This window comes from Alexandromys fortis, unplaced genomic scaffold, assembly GCF_014885135.2.
Source record: "Alexandromys fortis isolate MF-2015 unplaced genomic scaffold, M_Fortis_MF-2015_v1.1 scaffold_45, whole genome shotgun sequence".
NCBI classification, from domain to species: domain Eukaryota; kingdom Metazoa; phylum Chordata; class Mammalia; order Rodentia; family Cricetidae; genus Alexandromys; species Alexandromys fortis.
In genome coordinates, this window is record NW_026067926.1 from 12,159,189 (window position 1) to 12,181,947 (window position 22,759).

At 38.9% G+C, this 22,759-nt stretch overlaps 1 protein-coding gene across 3 annotated transcripts in view; it reads left to right on the top strand.

Moving 5' to 3' along the window:
* The first annotated feature begins 426 nt into the window (after window positions 1-426).
* LOC126502375 (fatty acyl-CoA reductase 1) overlaps window positions 427-22,759 on the top strand; it is a 43,657-nt gene continuing 21,324 nt past the window's right edge. The window contains exons 1-2 of one of the 3 annotated variants that reach the window (XM_050143323.1): window positions 427-544; window positions 14,130-14,185. The gene's annotated coding sequence lies outside the window, so the exon portion shown is untranslated. Of the gene's footprint in view, window positions 545-12,529; window positions 13,585-14,129; window positions 14,186-22,759 lie in introns of those variants that run through there. The other 2 variants (XM_050143324.1, XM_050143325.1) reach the window with 2 other exon arrangements.

The following is a 22,759-nucleotide window of genomic DNA, read 5'->3' on the forward strand; positions in this document are numbered from 1 at the left end:
GCTGGGCGGGCTCTCGCGCCCGCTGCCGACCCTGCACCTTTCGCGCCGGCCGGGCTCCCGTGCCAGGATAGTCGGGCGTGGCACGGGGCGCGACCCTCGGGCTCGCGGGTGGCCGGGGGCGGCGCTGCTGAGCCGGGATGTGCGGCGCGCTCCCATTGGCTGCGCTTCCCCCCACCACACCGCCCAGCCGCCCACCCACCAGCCTCTCTCCGTTCCCCTATTGGCCGTCAGGCCCCGGGCGGGGGGGAAACCTGGTTTGGGGGTGGGAGGCTGAAGAAGAGTGGAAGGTGAGCGGTTCTCCCGGGAAGGGTGTGCGCGAGAGCCAATCAGGAGCAGACGTGGAAAAGAGGCGCCGCGCCAGCCAATCAGACCCCGAGGCGCGGTCGGGACCCGCTGACGCCAGAGCGGCCGCAGCCAATGGGCGCGCCGCTGTCTGTCCGCTCTTCGGCGGCTGGCCGGGGGCGGTGAAAACCGAGTGAGGAGAGCGCGACGGCAGCGTAGCCATCGCTGAGGAGGAGAGCGAGGCCCGAGCTTCCGCATCGAGGTGAGAAGAACGGGCTCTGTCGCAGGCTCGGCCGCGGCCCCTCCGCGCCCGGCCGCGGTTTTGCGGGCGTCCCCGGCCGGGCTGCACTGAGGTGGGGCCTGCGAGCCGCCCCGCCCCCGCCCCGCTGAGGCCGCCTGGAGGCGGGGGCGCCGCCTCTGCCGGGAGGGTCCCTGCGCGGCGTGGCCGGGCCGCCGCCCTCCCAACGGCCGGGGCTGCGGCGAGGAAGCGGAGAGGGCCCTGGCCTGCAGCCCCGGGAGGCGGGGGCGCCGCCTGCGGGGGGGATGGGGGGAGGCCGCGCAGAGGCGGCCACGGTGGGGCGCGGAGTTAACGGAGGAGGGTGGCGGCCTGGGATTGAGAGATTCCGGGTTGAGGAGGAAGAAAGTGATGCTCGGGCGAGGGAGTCCTGTGAGAGGCCCCTGGTCCGGAGTGGGATTGGCCCCCGGGAAGTAGGCATCGATGGGGTTGAGGGGAAATCGGCTGAGAGATGGAGATCTGGTTTTGGGTTTGAAGGTTAAGGTCTCTGGACCAATGGGGACAGGGCATGTGGAGTGTAAGAAGGCACACAGAAACCGGAAGGTGGCCGAGGGGTGAGAGATTTTAGGGTAGGGATGAATGGAGGATGTTTGGATAGAAGGTGTTAATTTGGCTTCTTGGAAAGTACACAGGGTGCAGTCAAGGTGGCTTTCTGTGTGCTTGCTCAAGGGTGGGGATCTTTTGTGAATAGTGGAGTCAGAACTGAGTCGAGGGAGCGATTGTCTTAACATGACTGTCCTTCCACGCAGTACTTAGGAAAGGCGGAACACAGTTTTGCTACCGAGTCTGATCTTTGTCCTGTCCCCCTGAGGATCCATCCGAGTGTTTTGCCACAGCTCACACAAACTTACCTATCTCAGAAGTAATGGGTATTAAGTATTATTTGTTTTTGATTGGGGCATTGTCTAATTCTTTATATGAAAAAGGAAAATGTTAAGAGCAACATTTGAAGATTCAGTTATCTTGTTGGGTATGCGTAATATCGCATAAAATGGTGCAAGGTCTCTTACAGAAACAAAAATGAGGATTAATGCAGAAATATAGTTTGCAGTCTTGAATGAGCAATCTTTAATGTAGTGGGACTTGTATTATGTTTGTTGGGTAGTTACTTTTAATTTTGAAAAGTTTTGTAGTTAAATAAACAATAAATTCCTTTCATTTGAGAAAGACATTAGTATATGTAAGTTAGTGTAACCGCCTTCCTCCTTGAAGCTTTTATGGCTTTTGTTTGTACAGTGCAGGCAGAGTTAGGAGGCAGAGAAGAGGGGACCACATTTCCAGTGGATTTAAATGGGAGGGATAATTTCTACTTGAGGGCAGGGAAAAGGCCTTCGAGGAGTTACCATGTCAAGGGCAGAATTCAAGAGAGGAGTTATATAGATGTTTCCTTGTTCACCAGATTAGTATAGAATTTTAGCTACTGGATCATTCTTCAGGACGTGGAAGGTGTTTGTGGGTAACAACTCACTGTAGTCATGTTTTATCCTTATGGGAACCTAGTGCCCAAGTGTGCAGTTACCTGTAAGCAGAGAAGCAGTTCAGGTCAGGTTAAGCAGGGCAAGTTTCTTGAGAAAGGTAAATTTTGATCATTTGCACAAGGAGTTGGTTTATGGGTTATTAGACACAAGGGTGATTACAATCCAGTAGTTTGGATGAAGTGTAAGCAACTGTGGACCAAAAAAAAAAAAAAAAAAAACCACACAAATGAAAATGGTTTAACCTAAATGAAGGATTAGGTACATGGTCATCAGCTAAGCCTCCTCTTAAAGCTTGGTTGATAAGTAGTGATTCCATATGATGGTTTGGAAGGAAACAGAACAGTTGGACTGAAGATGAGCAGTAATGTACAGTGCCCCAAAATATTTTTTGATAGCTAGAAATAGCAGAATTTATTAATTGCTCCTTGGTGCCAGAAACTGTTTTGAGCTTTCCAAGTGTCATCTTTGGATTGTAGGTGAGGGAGAGATTCAGACAGATTTATCTTGCCTATCACAAGTCACACCAGCTATTACTTGGCAAGTCAGGATTGACAGAATCAGTTAGTAAACATTAGTTGAGCATTTGCTTGATGCCAGGCACTGGTAAATGCTGGAGATTCTTAACTTTCCAGAAAAGCCAAAGGTCAGATCTGAACCTCTTATAGAAGAAACTTGTTATAAAAGAAGTCAATAAAGAAGGAAAAAGATTGCTCGGAGAGATTTTGTAGATACTGAGGACTATGCTGTTTAGAGACGCCTAGAGTTGACTTTTTAGAAAGAAGACTCAGAAGAACAATGACTAAAAAGAAACCACCATGGAAAATAAGGAAAAAAGAAATGTGAATGTGATCTCAAGATTGCTGAATTGAATTGTGATTTGGGCCAACAGTCATGCTTAGTGGCGGGTACTTAATTTAAATATTTAGTGTGGTTACAGCTATCATCACTTCCAGGGGAAAAATCATAGCAGAACCCCTTATAATGCTTTATTCTTTGACTTAAAAGAACTGAGAGTCTTAAAAATGCTTGTACTTTTTCCAAATAAAAATGAGTATTGTTATATTTATCTTTAAGGGATAACAACCATTTAATAGAAACAGGGCAGTAGGGAATATGTAGGTCTAAGCTTGGAGTGAAAGCAGAGATGATCTTATTTGATATCTGTTCCATGTGAGCTCTTTTGAAAGACCTGTTCTTATGTTGGAAATTATAGTGGTATATTATTTGTGTTTTAATAAATAAAGCTTGCCTGAAAGTCAGGGCAAAGCAGTCACACTAGTCAACCATATAGGCCAGGCAGTGGTCGCACACACCTTTAATCCCAACAGCCACACTAGTTAGCCATAGGTGCTGGACAGTGGTGGTGCATGCCTTTAATCCCAGCACTAGAGAGGAATATAAGGCGGGATGAGACAGAAACTAGCTCTTTTTCAGTCTGAAAATTTCATAGAGATAAGAGCTCTTTAGTGGCTTGGCTACTTTGCTTTTTCTGATCTTCAGGTCGAACCCCAATATCTGTCTCTGGGTTTTATTATTCGTGCTACAGAAAATGACTGATTTGTTGTGAATTGAAATAGTATGTCCTAAAAGATGGCATTTACTGAAGCCATAGGACTAGGTTATTAAAGCACCTTGAGTGGTAGAGATAGGGTCCTGACTTTCCTGAACATTTATTTTCTTAGAGTTAAAGAAAAGAACTTCTTCCGCTGTTCTTCTGGAAAAGGCAAGCAGGTCTCTGCCCTGCCCTCCTTTCTTCTAACCCTTTCCCCTTCTCTCAATAAACTCCTCACCTAAGCTTTCTAAAAGCAAAACAATGAACCACTCATAGAAGGGTCATGTTAACTGTTTCTTACATCCTTCCTTCCCACACATGGTTCCATTGTCCGTCTCTTTGGTGGGTTTGATACAGACGTACAAGTTTCACTTCAGTGAACAGTATAAAAATGCTACATTTATGTTTAACTCATCTACTTAAACAGTTAAAAATTCACCATTGGTACTTGGGAGATGGCTCACTTAGTAAAGTGTTTTCTGTGCAAGCATGAAGATCTTAGTTTGGATTTCCAGCACCCACAGAAGAACTGACATAACATGCCTGTAATCTTAGCACTGAGGAGGAGAGACAGGATTCCTGGGACTTGCTGGTTTACTAATCTAGTCAAATCAGAGACTTGTCTCAAAAATAAAGTGAGAAGCAATCAAGGAGAATATCTCATGTCAACCAGGCTTCCACATGCAGAAGCACACACATATATAACACTCACATGCACACACATCACTCTTGTATTCCCAATTCAAAGAAAACATATTAAGAAAATAGCTCTGTTTATCAAGTAATTATTCCCAAACAAACTAGGAGGATTTCCCCAAGAGTCAGTGCAGATTGAGTCCAATCTCATAAATGAAGAGGGAGCAATAACTTCCATTTGGACTGTAGAAATTGTGGAAGAAGTGTAATGCGATTTCTCTTTCACCTAGACACTGTATTATGTTCCTTCATTAAATGATCACAACTACTTTCTTCTTTATGTATGTGCTGCATTTTATGAATAAGGAGACTGAGGCTCAGAGAACTTAAGTTAGAGAGCTAAGTGACAGAATTAGGACATAGTCCTTACTTTGGTGGGGCATAGTGTCATGTGTCTGTAATTGCAGCACTTGGGAGGCAGAGGCAGGAGGATTCTTGAGTTTGAGGCCAGCCTGGATTGCATAGCATGATCTTATCTGAGAAAAACAAACAAGCAAAAAATTTCCCAAACCTATGTTTTGTTTCTGAAATTCAGACAGATAAGGACTTATTATATATTAATATCGCTAATTGAAAAAAAGTGTCATATAGCCTCCAGTATTTAATAGCTACTTGATACTTTAGAAGATGGGTCTCAGTCCTCTCCTCCACTTTCTTTGAGATAGGATCTCATTCCAAGTCCTGGTTGTTTTGGAATTCTCTAGATAGACCAGACTAGTCTTGATGCACAGTGATAGTCTACTTTTGCCTCCTGAGTGCTGAGACTAAAGATAAATGCCACCATAATAAACTCCTGCTGCAGATGTTTGTGCGCTGTGACCCTACCTCTAAATAAATAGTAGTGAGTTTGTTTCTTACAGGATCTGTTAGATTATATTTTCCTATTTTAGAGATGCATGTTTCAGCATTTCAGTACTTTTGAAAAGACAATATATTTGATAGTATATCTTTAAAATGTTAGGAGTGGATACTGTATCTTAAAGCCAAATATCCCTGAGAATTGAGGAAGTATGGTAGATGCATTAGATGCATGTAGTTTTTAATGTGTAATGGTTTTAGAATTTGCATTTTCTTCCTAGCCTTTCCTTATTTATCATTTATTTACTTACCTTTAAATTATTACCTTTAAATTATTGCTTATTTTATTTAGCTAATATGATACAGAAATGTGTCATAATGCAGAAAATTGAAATGAGCAGGTTTGAGTTTTAATTTTGTCGTTGTTAGCGATTTCATGTTTAACTGTAGACAAGTCACTTCCCGTCTCTGACTTTAGTTTCCTCATCTGTTTCTGGTGACAGGGAGTAGAACCTTTAAAACTACAGTTGCTTTTTACCTCGTTTCCCCTTTTTAATCTCCCTTTCTTCACTTCTGTCATTTTTGTCATGGATTTCTAAGGAAATGGTTGTGTTCTTAATTATATTCTTTTTGCTATCTTATATTTACTGAGATAGGCTCTCTTACAGAGCATATACTCATTAAATTGTTCATAAAGTAATGGATGGATGTTGTCTCTTATCTGAGCTAATAAAAAACATATTAGTAATATGTATGTGTGTATGTTAAAGCTGTTGAGAACCTACTAGCATTGTAGCTTAGTGGCAGAAAAAGTACTTAGCATTGCCTGCAATGCCCAGAGTTCAGTTCCCAGACCACAAATAACAAGAGTAAAAATGTTGAAGTTAGCTGGATCCCAGGACTTGGGAGGCAAAGGCACCTAGGCAGATCTCTGTGATTTGAGTTCTACATCGTGAGTTCCAGGACAGCCAGAGCTATATAGTGTGACCCTGTCTTGAAAAATAAGGCTGAAGTTTCATTGGAAGTTACTTTTGCCTAAACATTAAGTGTTTAGCCAAACTAGATCTGCTCTGTTCTTAACAAATATACAGAGGAGAAAACTCATGGGCCTGTGTTTAAGAAGCCTTCTGTTACTTATCCACCAGCTTTAAAAGTTATATACTTCTGGGCCATATTGCTTCCTAGCTTGTACCTCCATCTACTTTCCCACAACTTCAAAGCAAATTAAAGAACTAAACTGCCACACAGCCTAATGTTAATCAAAGTGGAATAGAAATGTTTTTCATCTGAAGTATTTTTTGAAACTTCTGTTTTCTATGATATTGTGCAATAGAAATCAGATACAGTAAGATGCTGTGGGGCAGGTAGACTGTTAGGAGGGAGACTGAATATGTGCACTGGAAACAATGTAGCAGTGGTGGGCTGTGTACTTTAAATAGGTAGTGAGCTGAATTCTTTTGAAATGAAGTAGAATTTAGATATGTGGAAAGAGAAGAACTAGTAGGTGGTATGGTGAAGGAACTTGCACAAATTTATGCATATAGATAGAAAAATCTAACTTTGGCTTCAATTGTATCTTAATCAGTATCTCTTTATCTTTTAGACCCATATAAGGTATTATGGGCATAGTGAGGATCTTGCATCAGTTCTTGGAAAAAGCCATTTGTTGTACTAGAAATTAAGGCACAATGTTTTATGAATGTATATTTGTTCCCGGTGGATTATTTGGCACATGCCCATTAAAAAGTGCTGGTATTTTATAAATATTGTATGCCAACATGTAATAATCGATGTACTTTGTCTAAAGTGTGGGTGTGTGCCATTTCTTTTAGATACAAATCACTTGGAGACCTTAAATAATGTCTCTTTTGTGTGCATACACATGTTAACTATTTGAGAAACTTAAGATTTTGAAGTATATAGTTTATTGTAGTTCATGGAATTCTTAGAAATGTGGACTTAGAGAATCATGAGCTATCTTTGAACTGGGGAAATTTATATCATGTCATCTTGTGAAGTATTCTAAACATAACTTTTATTTCCTAGAATGCAGACGTTCTTACCTTTTATAAACCTGAACATCTTCATAAAGATTTGTCTCCTTAGACGAAAACCTGCATTTAGCTTTTTGTATAACCTTAGTGCTTTCTTAAAATTTTCAGAGGCTAGGCTGTAGCTGTAGCTCAGTGGTCCCCAGCATGGCTCTCGGAGCTTAGTAACAAAACCCTTTGAGGTCTATGGATCCTGGCTTAATATCTGCTGCCCCTTTGTGCAGTGTTAGAGATTGAATCCAGGGCTTTTTTCATACTTGGTAAGTGTTTTACCCCTGAACTGTAGTTCTAGCTAATAATTCATTCTTCAATGTGTAGGCAGAAAAATACTGTGAAAACTCAACTCTGTTCTATTTTATGTCGTGTTTACCTTTATAAGTAAATGATTTAATAGGGATTACAAAATTATGAAGTTTATCATGAAAATACTTGCTTAAAAAGTAGACCCACTGAATTCTTGGGGGAGAAATTAAACTATAGCCAGGTGGGCTTTTTGTTTGTTTGTTTTCAAGGCAGGTTTCTCTGTGTAGCCCTGGCTGTCCTGGAACTTGCTCTATAGACCATACTGTCCTCAAACTTTCAGAGATCCACCTGCTGCTACCTACTGAGTGCTTGGATTAAAGGCATGCGCCACCACCACCCTGCTCATAGCCAGGTTTTTGTTTAGTTGGATTTTTTTTTTTTTTTGAGATTGGTTTTATGTAGACTGTGCTTTAGTGTTTTATGTACATCATGTAGGGCTGCATCTGCTTGAATGAACAGAAGGTGGACACAGTAGAATGCATAAATACCTTTTATTTTTCTTGCAGCACCAGAAAGTTCTTTAGATTACCTTGCCCTTAAACAATAAGGTCTGCGGAGAAAAAGAAAAACCTGTTATTTTGACACTCACATGTGGGTTGACATAGCCCTACAAGTAATACAGGCTTTGCGGCCGATGGATTGATTGTCAGTGAAACCCTGAGGCCCATAATCACTCATCATCCCCTTAGTTTGGAGAGTGGTTTTTAATAGGTTTCTTAGAAACATGCAATTTTTAGAAACCTATGGATTGCATTTAAAATATAGGTCATGATAATATTTGGTTATTAGCATAAGCACAGTTCTCAGAGAGGAAGCAGGTAAATTAGCTGATAGTGGGAGATTTGATAGACTGAAGATGGTAAATAGTAGGTGGATGACTTTAAAGTGATAACCTTGGTGACCTTTTAAAGTTAATAATTCCCTAAGTAGCAAATATAAGATTAGGAAACAGTGTATTCTAATGAATAGTAGTTAGAAATAGACTTTGTGAGCTAGATGATGATAAGCAATCTGGATTTTCAGTGAATTGAACAAGAAACCAGAGATGTTAATTAACTTGCCCAAGCACGGTTGTTATAGTCCCTGTAGTGTAGCAATTGATTACTCTGATTCTTGTTAAATCTTTTGTGCTTTTTAAATTTTTGACTAGAGCCAGGAAGATGGCTTAGTAAAAATGTTTGTTGTGCAAGATGTGACCAGAGTTTGATCCCTGGAACTCATGGGATGATGCACATCTGTAATATCGGTACTTCTAATGCAGTCAGTGGCAGACACAGTCAGGTCTTTCAGGAACAGGAGAAGTGACTCTAGAAAGTTGTCCTCTGACCGCAACACATGGGCCACGACATGCGTGCACCCACATTCATACACACACAGTTCTAAAAATTTTGACTGTCTTTTCATTATGAGTCTCAGTATATACAGAACAGTATGTTTTAGCTCTGTGACTGATAATTTGACCACAAAATCTCTGAGTTTTTGTATTCTCAATTTTTTCTGCTGTATTCTTAGTATTGTAACGGTTACAAGGCTTATTTAAAGTAGGCTGCCAGGTACCTGAATTCAGTTCGACAGCTGAAAACATACTGGAAATTCAGAAAGTCACTAGACATTACTACCCTTGTGACTTTTTCCACAGTTCTTGGCCAGTCCTTGCCTGATAGCTTTTTTTTTATTATTGATTTTATTGAGCTATACATTTTTCTCTACTCCCCTCTTTTTCTCTCCCCTCTCCTTCAACCCTCTCCTATGGTCCCCATACTCCCAGTTTACTCAGAGATCTTGTCTTTTTCTACTTCCCATGTAGATTAGATCCATGTATGCCTCTCTTAGGGTCCTCATTGTTGTCTAAGTTCTCTGGGGTTGTGATTTTCAGGCTGGTTTTCTTTGCTTTATGTCTGAAAACCACTTATGAGTGAGTACATATGATATTTGTCTTTTTGGGTCTGGGTTATCTCACTCAATATGATGTTTTCTAGCTCCATTCATTTGCCTGCAGATTTCAAGATGTCATTATTTTTACCGCTGTGTAGCTCTATTGTGTAAATATGTACCACATTTTCCTTATCCATTCTTTGGTCGAGGAGCCTTTAGGTTGTTTCCAGGTTCTAGCTATTACAAATAATGCTGCTATGAACATAGTTGAGCACATATCCTTGTGGTACGATTGAGCATCCTTTGGATATATACCCAAAGCCTGATAGCTTTTAGTTGCATGATATGTCTTAAAAGATACTGGTTTTTGAGAAGAGATTACAGGATTTAGCCCTTTAAAGACATCCATGAATGTATTCCTTCTCACTCAGAACTAGAGAGCAGAAGGATCATTGACATCTGAGTGCAGATGTTATCACCACTTACACAGCTGGCCCTGATTCTGAATTCTTTACCACTTTTGCTTGCTGTGGCCAGAGGAATCCCTGTGTGAGGATTCAAGTTCCTGTAATCTGAAAGAACTCATAACAGTGCCTCTGAAGCTTTTAAATGTGAACTTTGTAGTAGAATAATAGCCATTACCAGAATACAAGTGTATTTTGGGGGAGATTTTTATTAGGAATATGGGTAGCTCCTAATTGAATTATAAAAATGGAAGTCTTGATTAGTTAGAAATCAATGATGAAATTGTAGGAGTTTAAAAATACCTACAACTAAATTGGTAACGAACCTAAACTATTGGTGATTTTCTTTTCAATTAAAAAACAAGCTTGATCATCAAAACCCTTGAGTAGGTAAAGATGGCATGATTTAACTAGCAATAGTATTTCTTGAAAATTACTGTTATAATAACTTTTGAGAATCAAATGTGGTAACATTGCTAGTTGCAGTAACCAGACTTAGTTCTCAAATACAGATATAAGTCCATCATATATTTTGATAATGTTCGTTTAGCATTTATTCATATGTAGCCTTGTGGATCAAAGGACAATTGTGTTTTCTTTCTTAAGTGATTTGTATGCAGAGACTTGTCCCATTTTTAAAAAGAGAAGTATTATTTAGATGTCTGATCTGGTGATCACAAGCTTTTAGTGAGCATTGTTTCCCTGTGAAGGGCCTGGTTTGAAGTTCACTTAGTATCTTTACTTCTGGACGGCTCGTAGCCTTTATAATGCTAATGTACTTTCACTAATCTGATTGGATACGGTTTGTAGTTTCTCAAACCCATTTCCCAACAAAACTTCCCTGTTTTTAGGTTTAACCTTAACCACAGATTCAGAAGCCTTCTGAAGAAAGTAATGTAAGAAAAGCATAGTATATCTCTGAGGCAGGGAGTGAGAGCAGTTTCCTGCTTGAAGGTTACATACAAGTCTTTCGATGTGATAATCATAATGAGTCATAGCTGTTTGCAGTTATGAATGTATTTGCAGAATACAATTTTGTCACCATGTTTTGAAAATTTAACTTTGTGAGTAGAATTTTGTATACTTTAGTTAGACTGTACAAGATATATGATTATTAATTTGACTCAGTTTGGGGTCATGTAGTCTGCATGTAATGTTTACATTTTTTAAAAAAAACATCAATTTAAGCTCAGTATTTTAAAAATATTAATCATGAAATATGTTGTGGACAGTATACAATCTTCATGACTTTTTAAGCAAAAGAGAATATTTTAGTTTTTTTGTAGACTTGGCAAGGTTTGAAAGCTTCATCTTTGGTAACACAAAGTATTAGTATACCTTTTTTAGTATACCTTGTGTATCAATGCTTTTATTTCTCGTAGGCTAAATATATTAAGATAAAAAATTCTTAATATGGAAACATTTTTATTAAGGTAAGGAATAAATACAGCCCAGTCATTTGTCTATAAAGTAGTTTATCTAAAACAAAATTACACGTGACTGACTTAATGGGCAAGTTTCTTCAAAGGATTCTCTCCCTGAAATGGAACTATGTTTTTCCAAGTGGTAAAAATGATCCCCACTTCCCCACTCACTTGGTGACTAAACTCATTATTAGGACTTGTGTACATTTTATATTTTGGAGATTTCTTTCCACTCACTATCCTATTTTTTTTTATCATACTGTATAGCCAGGAATACAGCCCTCTTCTGTAGGTTTTATAACAATTACCTTAAACTTACAAACAGGAGCAAAAGAAAATGGATAATATTGAAAAATTTGCAATTTTTATAAGCATATAATTTTAGTGCCATAAAATTGATACTAACTCTCTGGTGTAATATAAATAATTCTTTTATTATTGAGACAGGGTCTAAGCATCTAAAAATTTTCAGGATAGTAAGATCCTAGAAGCATTTTAGTTCTTGTGAAAGTGCTGTGCTTATAGAAGGACATTGGTGTACAAAATGGTCATGTAACTATACAACATGTATAATCTAATGGACATTGAGATTCCTTACTACCAAGTACCTTAGATATTAGGGGTGTAGAATACAGATATTGCTATATCAGTGCTGTGTAGGCAAACAGAGTGGCTATTATATCTTCTTCAATGGATGCTTACAACAGAGTTGGACACTAGCATCTTTTATTGAAAAAAGAAATGTTATCCAAGATGCTAGAGCTATTCTTTTGTCTGTGGAAAACTGCCTGATAAGCTTTAATTTTTGAGAAAAGAACTCACTGTTCTTTGTTGTGTGCACATAGTTTGTACATTTGAGTTTGCATTTTGATTGTTTATTTGTTGTGTCTAGCTTCCTTTCACAAGAATTTATACTTTGTTAGTGAAAAGACTATAAATTGCATTCAGTGTACATGTGTTTCAAAACATGTTGTATATAATAAATATATACAATTTTGTCATTAGTAAGTTTGTTACTCTTTTGTAGTTACTAGCTAGACCTTTGTCTTTCAGTGTGCCTTCAAAGAGACTGAAAGATATATGTAAAGGCTCCTTTATAGTCTCATTGAAGTGAATTGTCTTGTTTTGGCTAAAAGGTTATCAGCTCCAAATGTGGCAATCTAGTTAAAGCTCCCTGTTAATTGAAATGGGAAATGCCATTATTCAATAAGTTGGATTGCTGAGAGAGAGAGAGAGAGAGAGAGAGAGAGAGAGAGAGAGAGAGAGAGGGAGGGAGGAGAGAGAGAGAATGACTATAGAAGTTTGAAAATATGAGGCCCGTGGGATCACACTTTAAAAAGTTTTGCTAGCAAAATAATATATGATAAAGGGGACCTGTAACACAAATTCTAATTGGTCTTAATAATAAAAACTTGGAGTCAGGTAAGCTGAAGGATCAGAGAAGTAAAACAGCCAGCCACTGGAGAGTTCTAACCTCTACCAATGCTTGGACTGAAAGGGCGAGATTCTGTCTCTATAAATCTTCAGACTGAATGCTGTCTCTATGAAACCTCAGACTACATCTCAGACTGAATCCTCAGACTGCATCCCCAGACTGCATCTGAGCTCCCATCTCTTCCCACCTTATATTCTCTCTCCACCCAGCCATATCACTCGTGTCTCTACCTCTCTTGTGCTGGGATTAAAGACGTGTGATCCCAAATGCCGGGATCACCTTTGCGAGGGCTCTGTTTCTGTTTTAGACAGATTCATGGCCTTGAACTCAAAGAGATCCCTCTGTCTCTGTCTCCCGAATGCTGGGATGAAAGGTGTGTGCCACCACTGTCTGTTGCTAACCTGTGGCTTAGCTCTGCACTGTTAGGCAATCTTACTTGTTAGATTACAAACAAAATATCACTACAGGGACCCAGGAAGGGAGATGGCTCAGTTGGTGAAGTACTTACCACTCAATTAGGAGAACGTGAGTTTAATTTCCAGAACCCACAAAAAGCCAAGTTTTATGCACTTGTTATCCCAGCACTAGGGAGGTGGAGATGGGCTTATCCTTGGGACTCACTGAGTATACAGCCTAGCCTACTCATTGAGTTCCAGGCTAATATGAACTCATAAAGCAAAGTGGGTGGTTCTTTAGGAATGACACCCGAGGTTGAACTCTGGCCGCTACATACACCAATTATTTGGTAAATAAAAACTACTGGAAGTCACTGTAGTAAGGTTCCTATGCTAGTCCCTAATATACCCTGAATAAATAAAGATGGAGTCATTCATGTAAAAGTTGTATATCACCAAGCTGAAACTCTCAGTTGATTTTTGACTTCCTGGGATATTAGGATTATAGCAACAACTGTGAAACCTCCCCCATACAGGTTAGTTTCATTTGGTATGATAATAAAGAGCCCTCTTTGTTAATCTAAAAAAGATAACCTTCAAAAATCTGGTATTAACCAGTTATTTTTGTGTTCTAAACCTGATACTTCACAAGGAAAGTGACTTTAAGTTGACTGTAATGTGGTCTACCTTTTGTTTTGTTTTCTTTCTTTGACCTTTTTATCTATTTGTTTTGGCATATAAAACCAACCTTTTAAGCCAGACATGATGGTATACGCTTATAATCTTAGCATTTAGGAGATGGAGGCTGGAGAATCTTGAATGCAAAGCCTGCCTGGTTTACATAGCAGGGCTTTTCAGTGATAAGGGGAGGGGGGGGAGGGAGAAAAGAACAAACAACAAAACCTAGTAACTTCCAAATTCCTTGGAATTCTTATTTGTCTTATGGAATGAAATGCTATTTGATTATAGAATAGAAAATAAAGTCAGTTAGGATCTGTTAAACTGTATGTTGCAAGGCACTGGGGCTAATCTCCATCACTGAAAAGCAAAAACAGATTGTTCTAATTTTGTCCTTTGACAGATTTGGTGGCTGAGGAAGGAACCCAGAGACTCCTTGAACAACGAAACGAAGGCAAGGTATTATTGGCCCGGTTGAGAGTTGGGAGCCCCTATCTTTCTAACAGAGCCCACAAGAATTTCCAGATAAGCTCCTCTTGGCCAGATTCTGTTCTTTTTGCATTGAGCCTAGGATTATTTTGGTTTGGGGGGGTACCACACTTAGTTTGCTTTGTGAGTGCTTGACTTAGTTTACAGTGGCAGTCACGGCCCTGGGAAAGACGAGTTTGTGGCCATGCTGTACTCAATGTAGACTATGCATTCTACACAAGTACTCACTCACCTGCTAACCCAGCTGCACCTGCATCTCCTAAGCTGGAGTATTAAAGGTAGTGTGCGGTGAAGGTGGTACTACAGGGAGTGTGACACTTGCTCTTCATCTCTTTTCTTGTACATTGAACTACAAAAAAACCTTAGCCAAGTTGGATGAGGGGATCCCAAGCCACAGTGACAACTTAGGGGCACAATTCTAGCATTCAAAAACCATTAGACTACATCCTGAGGTAGTGCTTATGTTTTGAATTTGGACTGTCTTCAAGTCACTTGTCAACAGAGAGTTATATTCCGGTGACTTCAAGACTGTCAGAAGAGGTGAGAGAGCTTCTGCCTAGATAATATAATCCTGGTTGTGAGGATATCAACAGCTCTGAGAGCAGTCTAGCCTGAGGTTACTGTGCCACTACCTTGTTGGGAAAGGCAGTGATACGCTTATGTTCAAGAACCTGGGCTGTTTACCTGCAGTTGCTTTGAGGAACCTTTTCTAAATTCCTGAGCTGAAGAAATTGTGAGAGAATTAGTGGTTGTTATAAATTACTTTGTTAAATAGTGATATAAAACAAGAACTTAACTTTTTCTGAATCTGCGGCTGTGTACTGAGATTAGGTGACATACAGATGTCAATAATATATTCCATGTTTCTAACTTTTGCTTTCTTTTGATCTTTCAACTTTGATATGTAAAACTTTTTCTACTGTTCTTTACTGTGCTCATTTGAAAAGCTACTCCAACTGTAAGTTTTTAAAGTATTGTTTTGTAACTGCAGCTGTCTTCCTGTGTATTGGGAAGAGTGCATATTATATCATGACATGAAGCTTACGCATCATCTTTAGAAGGCCTTTTGCTCAAGGCCTTAATTGTGGTCACTATGATGTTTGACCTTTTGTCAGTTTCTTAGGGTTACCAAGTTTTCACAGAGCTTGCTCTTTATTTCGTTGGAAATTTATCAAGGTTCTAGAGGCTGGAAGTGTGAAATAAGTGTGGGCAGAGCCGTGCCTGGCTTGCTGCTGTGTAACTCTAGTCACTGACCTTGTTATACGGTGTTCTTCCTGTGTTAGCAGAGCATTCCTGGACTGCAGTTTTGAACTCTGGTGTCTTTCTCACTCATGCTTCATTTTTCTTAATGCTTGTGAAATACTAGAAATTATTGTTTAGAACAGGGCTTGGCAAACCATGGCCTGCAACTGGTGACTTTCTGGTTTCTCTCCAGAGAGGGAGGGAGGGACAGAATGAGAGAAATACCAATGAGAATAGAAATATTTTCTTCTTTGTCCATTTGTTTACTCAACTGTCTCTACTAAGTGAGCTTTGACTAATGTGTTTGTATATTGAATGCACAGAGGAGCCAGTTTTAAGGATTTTTTAGAAGTTTTATTACAACGTAGTCCTGCCATTTTGTTTATTCTCTATAGCTGCTTAGTCCATGTTACATTACTATAATGAAATGCCTGAGACTGAATAATTTCATAAATATAATATTTATTGTTCAATTCTTAGTGCCAGCATATGTTTATAAGTGTTCCTTATCACTGCCAGGAAGCTTTCCAAAGTCACATGCAGTTTTACTATACAAGTACTATTATGGTTTATCTCCCTTTCTGTGTTTAAAGTTTCAGAACAGTGGGGTTGAAGGACCTAAATGTATGCATTATATCTACTAGAGTAGTCTGAGAGTAGGACCAGAGCTCTTAAGAATATTTGAGGGCTTGTGAATTACTGTCAGACAGTAAGTGGTTTGTTTCTTCGAACCTTCAGATACTTGATAAAGGTCTGGTTCTGCTAAAAATCATTTTCTTTCCCCAGACAAAGAAGTGAGTATATATGCATGTACAGATTGCATTATTCTGTCAATAAATAAATACCTTCTAGTCTTTAGTGATATCTTTTCTGAGGCTTAACAATTACACTATAAATTTAATGATTACTTAAAAATCTGTTTATTCAAAAGTATGTAGTACTAGTTTTGCCTGTATCACCCAGTGACTTAATTTGCTTGAAATTTTTCAAATATTTTCATTTATTTTGCCAGTAATTTGTATTCACTGGATTCAGTCTTTGACGAACAGAGTCCTGCTGACCATGCTAGTTGCTGGTGAATGAGCTATGACAGTAACACAAACAGTGGCTTGTGTCTTTTCACACTGTTAGAAGTGTGTTGAATGTGAACTTTGCAAGTCATGTAAATTTTACCAGCTTAACTTCACCAATATTCCTGGTTTCATTTGAAACTTCAACTCTTGGAGTTGTTAAACTATTTGTTATAGTTTGATGTTGATCATTAGTACAATATTAAAATTGTACATTAGAATTCAATTAATATTCAGGTTACAGACTGTTGTAAAAGGTTGAAGAATATAAAGGAGCCAAACAAGTGTAGATTAAATTCAGGTGGCCAGTATTCGACCCACGAACCAATTGATATAAAGGTGAATAGTGTCAATTGGGGCATCGTTAATGACCAGAGGGGTGTGCTGAGCTGAGTACGAGGACAGTCAGGAGTTCGTTGCCTGGTGATCTGGGCAGAGGCTGTAGGGCAGCATGCTTAGTCCTTGAGAAAGTGATGATTTGGTGTGCCGTGCTGTAGTCTGTGTCTCTTGTTTTTGCTCCATTTCATTTCTGTCCAACATTTGCTGATTATTTACTTGCACAGAGAAATTGTTTTTCTTGCTCTAGTATGTTTTGGTAAGTTTAATGTGTCTACTTCTCCTGATAATATGATGGTAGTTGTTTATTTGTATTAATAATACACTGGGTTATTCACATTTACGTTGGTACCTAAATGGAGAAACTTGGGACAAGGTACAGCCAAGAAGCTGTGGCTGTGCAATTTATTCATAGTCATAATTTGCTGTTTTTCAAGAGCATTTAAGTCAACTCATTTTCAAAATTTATTGATCCACAAGGAGTTTACTTGATTACATGTAAAAATGTGTTTGAATTTATTACACTTGAGCAAGATCTCAGAGCTTCTTGTACCTTGGTCTGTTTTCCTCCACTGTTCTGGGGCTTTTCTTACTAGTATTCCAAGGAATGAGTTTATCTACGTAAAGTCTTTAAATAAGTCTTGTTTGGTGGGACAGGAAAATAAATATTCTGATGTTAGGTATATGCTTACTTCTTGACCAAGTATGATGTATTTTCATTAAAATTGATTATGACAATAATTAAATCCAGCTGGTGATTTTCTAACTCCAGCTCTTAAGTTTGACAATGAATTTCTTTGTATTTTCTGTGGTTGGCTGTCTTTGAAAATGGTGCACAGGGAGATCTTGGTAAAGTGAAATTAACTGAACCAATTAGTAGTTTTTACACAGCTGCATTTTGGCCTGTCAGCTTTGTATGTGGAACAATCTGAAGTTTTAAAGAATTACTCATATAGAATTAACTTTATTTCACATCCATCTCTTTATAAAGCAGGTTCTTTCAGCTTTGTATGTGGAACAATCTGAAGTTTTAAAGAATTACTCATATAGAATTAACTTTATTTCACATCCATCTCTTTATAAAGCAGGTTCTTGTCTGTTCGATATGCTCAGTATATGGCAGGATGCCCTGACATAAAGGATATGTTTTTCCTACTGTAGTTAGAACTGAATAGGACCTTTAAGATAACCCACTCCAGAGTTTCCATTTTCTCTGAACTTCTGGTGTGTGCTCAGTTATTTCCATGATTGATATGTTTACCTCTCTGAAAGGCATGTAGAAAATTTTTATGCTTTCTGTAACTGTGGAGTTTAGTTAAAAGACATGGGCTCAAATTTGATTCTGTTCATACATGTGTTCTTAGTGAATTTAGCAAAGAAAAAAGGAAAGAAATAAACCTTACTGGAAACTTATGGGAAATAATATCAGAAGGTATTACTCAATCCCTGACCCCAGCACATGGAATTGTGCTATCCATAGTCAAGGTGATTCTTCTTTTCTTTGCTTAAAACTCTGGAAATGTCCTACAGTCTCAGTTGGATGAGTGCTTCCTTAATGCCTTTGTTTTTTAATCCAGTCAATTTGAAAGTTGAAATTAGCCATCATAACATTATATTTAAAATTTTAATTTAGTTTTTTTTTTCAAAGATTTATCACAGGGTAAGGGGATTTGTTTTCTTGGCAATAAAAAAAATCTGCTTGTTTTTTAAGTGGTATATTTTTGTGCTTTTGTACTTACTTATTGGAAAACCCTAAGAGTTTAAAAAGTTAAAAATGAGGGACCTTAATTTTAATCACTTAACCAGGTTTCTAAAACTATAAACATATTACCTTTCCATTAATACTAGGATATCTGTTTAGTGAATATAGTTAAAAGAAGTTTACTTTGTATGTAAGTTGATATCCTGGTCATTCTCTATTCTTCATTTGTGGTCACTTTAGGCCCTGTTTGCCCATAAGACCTGCATGTTCTTCTACAAATAAAAACGGGTTCAGATTAGTAGTAGCTTTAGCGTAAGTGGCAGAGTCTGGATTTGAATTATTAGTTAAGAATATGTCTTAAATGTGGATTTGGAGGAGTGTGTGATGATGTTTGAATCTTAACATTGGTTGAAAAAAGCAGGGATCTTAGTTCATCAGGAATACTGAATCTATCTTTGAAAACTTGGTTAGGCACATTGCATGGTAATTACTTAATTGGATTGGAAGAAAAAAACACTCGTAGAACTTAATGAAAGGACTTTTAACCTTAGCACACGTTCATTTTAAACTGATGCTTAAAATATCAGTAAGCTACACTGCAAAGTCTGTGACCTTGGTGTCCTGGTGCTGTTGNAAAAAAAAAAAAAAAAAAAAGAATATGTCTTAAGTAGCTTTGTGGTGAGTTTATCTTAATATAATTTTAAATGAAATTTTTTTTTAAACAGCTGTTAAGAAACACTTTTGTCAAGTAAACCTCAGTGAATTCCTTGAAAGCAGTGGTAGTACTTGGTACTCAGGACTTTGTTAGACTCTTAATTTGTTTTTTTTTTTTTTCCAAACTTTTGAGTCAGAGAATACAATGTTACTTGGAGAAATTTGCAGTTGCTAGGGGTCTTCACCCTTTCCAGGAAGGAATGATAGTCCTGTGCCGTTCTCAGGAGTGCAGTGCTGTAGCTGCTTGCTCACAAACGATAGGGGCTTGTTAAACGCCTTCACTAATTAAGTCTTTGTTGGTTATTTCTTGGTTTTCTACCTTTATGTGAATTGCTGATTTCCAAAGATCTTTGTTCTTTTTTTGTAGTAATTATTTTGTAGATGCAGTATTTTTAAACCTTTTCTGACTTTGTTCTTTGATAGCTTCACACATGTAGAAAGGGTAGTGTGTATGGAAAGGGCAGTGTGATTGCTGTAATTCCTTATCTCCTTTCTACCCCTATTCCCTTTCTCTTTTTTTTTTTAAGATCAATAGAGTTTAACAGGGTTTATCTGTGACTATGACCCTATCCTATCAGCACTTAATGAGTTTCTTAGTGGGGTACACAACTGAAGTCAAAACTGCCCCTTCCTCCGGAACCCATTCATAGCTAGTAATTCAGCAGGGAGGAATAGGGTCTTAGGGACTTCTTGATCTATGATTGACTGTTGATAGGCCCCATCTTAAGACCTATTGCAGATAGTCATAGTTGTTGTGACATGATGACTGCATTGGCTATGGCATGCCTAGAAGACATTTCAGCAATCCTTCTTCCTGTCTTCAACTTCTTAAATTCTTATTGTCCCTTTTCCTTCAAATTTCCTGGGCTTGGAAGGAGTTGTATAAATGTCCTAAGCACTTAGCTGTCACTCTTAGTACCTTGAACAGTCATTGGTCTCTTCATACACTACTGTACATTGCAAAGAGAAGTTTTTCTGAGTCTTAGAATAGCATTTGTCTGGATTTAAATGTAGGCTATTTAGAGAATAGCTTGGTGCTGTAGTATATAAATTACCTAAACAACAATAGTAAGTGTCCCCTTTAGGGCCTAAGACCTCCATGGCCATGGAGTTTTAGATCAGGTTACAGTACCAGGTATGAATTTTCTGTTGTGGATTAGGCCTCAAATACAGTAAGAGAACAGTTGGTTATTCCCATAACAACCATGCACCATTGCATGGGTGAGCATATCTTGCGTGGCAGGTTGGTATTGTAGATTGTAGGGTTCATGGCTAAGTAAGACTGTTGATGCCTTTACTCCGCCAGCAGACTTCATAGTAGCTTCAGGCACAGTGAAAGCTTCCTACCAGGGAAGAAACTTCCAACCTGTTCCAGCTTGATTCTTTACACCTTGCAACCAACGTATGTTGTCTTCAGCAATAGGATCTTATTAAGTAGTTCTGGTGGGTAACCAACAAGAGTGGCAAAGAGCCTGTATTGTTTGGGAGGCCTCCTTGACCAATATCTTGTTGGTATTTTTGTTAAGTTACCTTTGACTTTCAGGGTCATGATTATGTAGATTGAATATTCTTATAAATGGTTTGGAGAGCTGGGCGGTGGTGGCACACGCCTTTAATCCCAGCACTCGGGAGGCAGAGGCGGGTGGATCTCTGGGAGTTCGAGGCCAGCCTGGTCTACAAGAGCTAGTTCTGGGACAGGCACCAAAGCTACAGAGAAACCCTGTCTCGAAAAACCCAAGAAAAAAAAAAAAAAGAAAGAAAGAAAAAGAAAAAATTGTTTGGGGAATATTTACAAATGGCTTAGAGGGTATTTATAAGACCTCAATGTTTTCATTATCTTACTTTGTAGTTTGTGAAGAACTAGGCAGTTAGTTTTGGTAACTGCTTTTGACTTTGATTTTGGAGATAGATCTTTTTCCCAAGAACTTTTCCTGAGATGGGATTACTGGTTGAGAGCTTCTTGGAATATACTTCAAGGGTTTTTGTTTTTGTTTTTGTTTTTGTTTCCTTCCTGAAGATCCCCTGATTTCCCCACCTTCTTAAGGATGTTTGGTGCGCCCTAAAACTTAGCCTATTTTAGTTGTGTCCTAAGCAGTCAGCTGTGATGCTCACTTCAAGTACATATAAATATTAAGGCTGGAGCCAATATTTATTCAGGAAATGATTCTGTCAGGAGTAATTCTGCTGTTCTATGTGCATGTTTTTTGATTACCTTGATGACCTCATATTCTAATCCAGCTTCTTGATCCCAAGTTTGGTGTTTTCTCTTGGGTTCCAGTGGTGAGAAGTTAAATACAGCTCTGACCTTAGAGTACTTTTCTTCTTCTGTCATGGTCTCTCTGTCAGTTCATTCTTATCTGTTCTAAGAAGTTATTCTGCTTTATTCCTCTCCCCCATCTTTGCTTATTCATGAAGTTTTTTGTTTCTATATTTTAAAAAATATCTTTAATTGAAATAGAAATGACACCGCTTTCCCCTCCATTTCTTCCCTCCAGCCTCTCCCAGCTACCCTTTCTCAAATGTTTCCCATGCCACACAACTTGATAGCTGTAGGGATAAGCCCGCCCCTTGGGGGCGGGCTCGCCTCGGGCGAATGTTTACTGATAAATTGGGTGCGCAGAAGCCGTGCGCCCCTTCCTGCTTCTGGTACTCCGCTGGAACCTTGGTTTCATGAGTCTGGTTTTTCCATTAAAGTTGTTCAAATATCTATTACTATTGGTCTTCATTAATCTAAACCACCACAGATAGCCTCTTTTTCTTTGGTTGTATTTGTTACGTACATTCATATATATATGTGTGTGTGTGTGTATGCAGAAATAAATGTAAACTGTTGAATCCATTGTTGCTGTTTTTGTGTATATGGCTTCAAGGCTGAGCAATCTGCATTGGGCAACCAATAAGGGAGAGGCTAATTCTTCTTCCATCAGTAAGAAGTTGCCTGTAGTCCTTTGTCTAGGGGTGAGATCTCTAAATTTTCTCCTTTTCGTATTATCTTGTCCATTGATACTTCTAGATTTTGGTCTTGTTTATGTAGCCATTTCTAGGAGAGATTATTTCATGGCTTACTTACTGGTATTCTGGTTTTAAAAATCTTTTCATTCCCTTTCAGTGATGTTCCTTGAGCCATGCCTGCAGGAGCTGTGATGTAAATGTATCTGTTAGGCTTGGCTCCCTATGATTCGATCTCTGCATTGGGTGCAGTTGTTTTCTGTGATGCTCTCCATTTTCTGTAAAGAAAAGCTCTTTTGAGGATTAGTTGCCATACTTGTCTAGGAAAGGTGGCTCACACCTTCAGATTTTTATAGAACACTTATAAATTATGAGAACCTGAACATAAACTGAAGGCGTAAGTCACGAACAATGCCACACCAGTTTGGAGTTATGATTAATAGGGTGTTATTTATTTAAAGGGGAAAAAACTTACAGATCACCGTCCCAGACAACAGCCATCTGCACAACCAGGAAGGGAGTCTAGTCTCC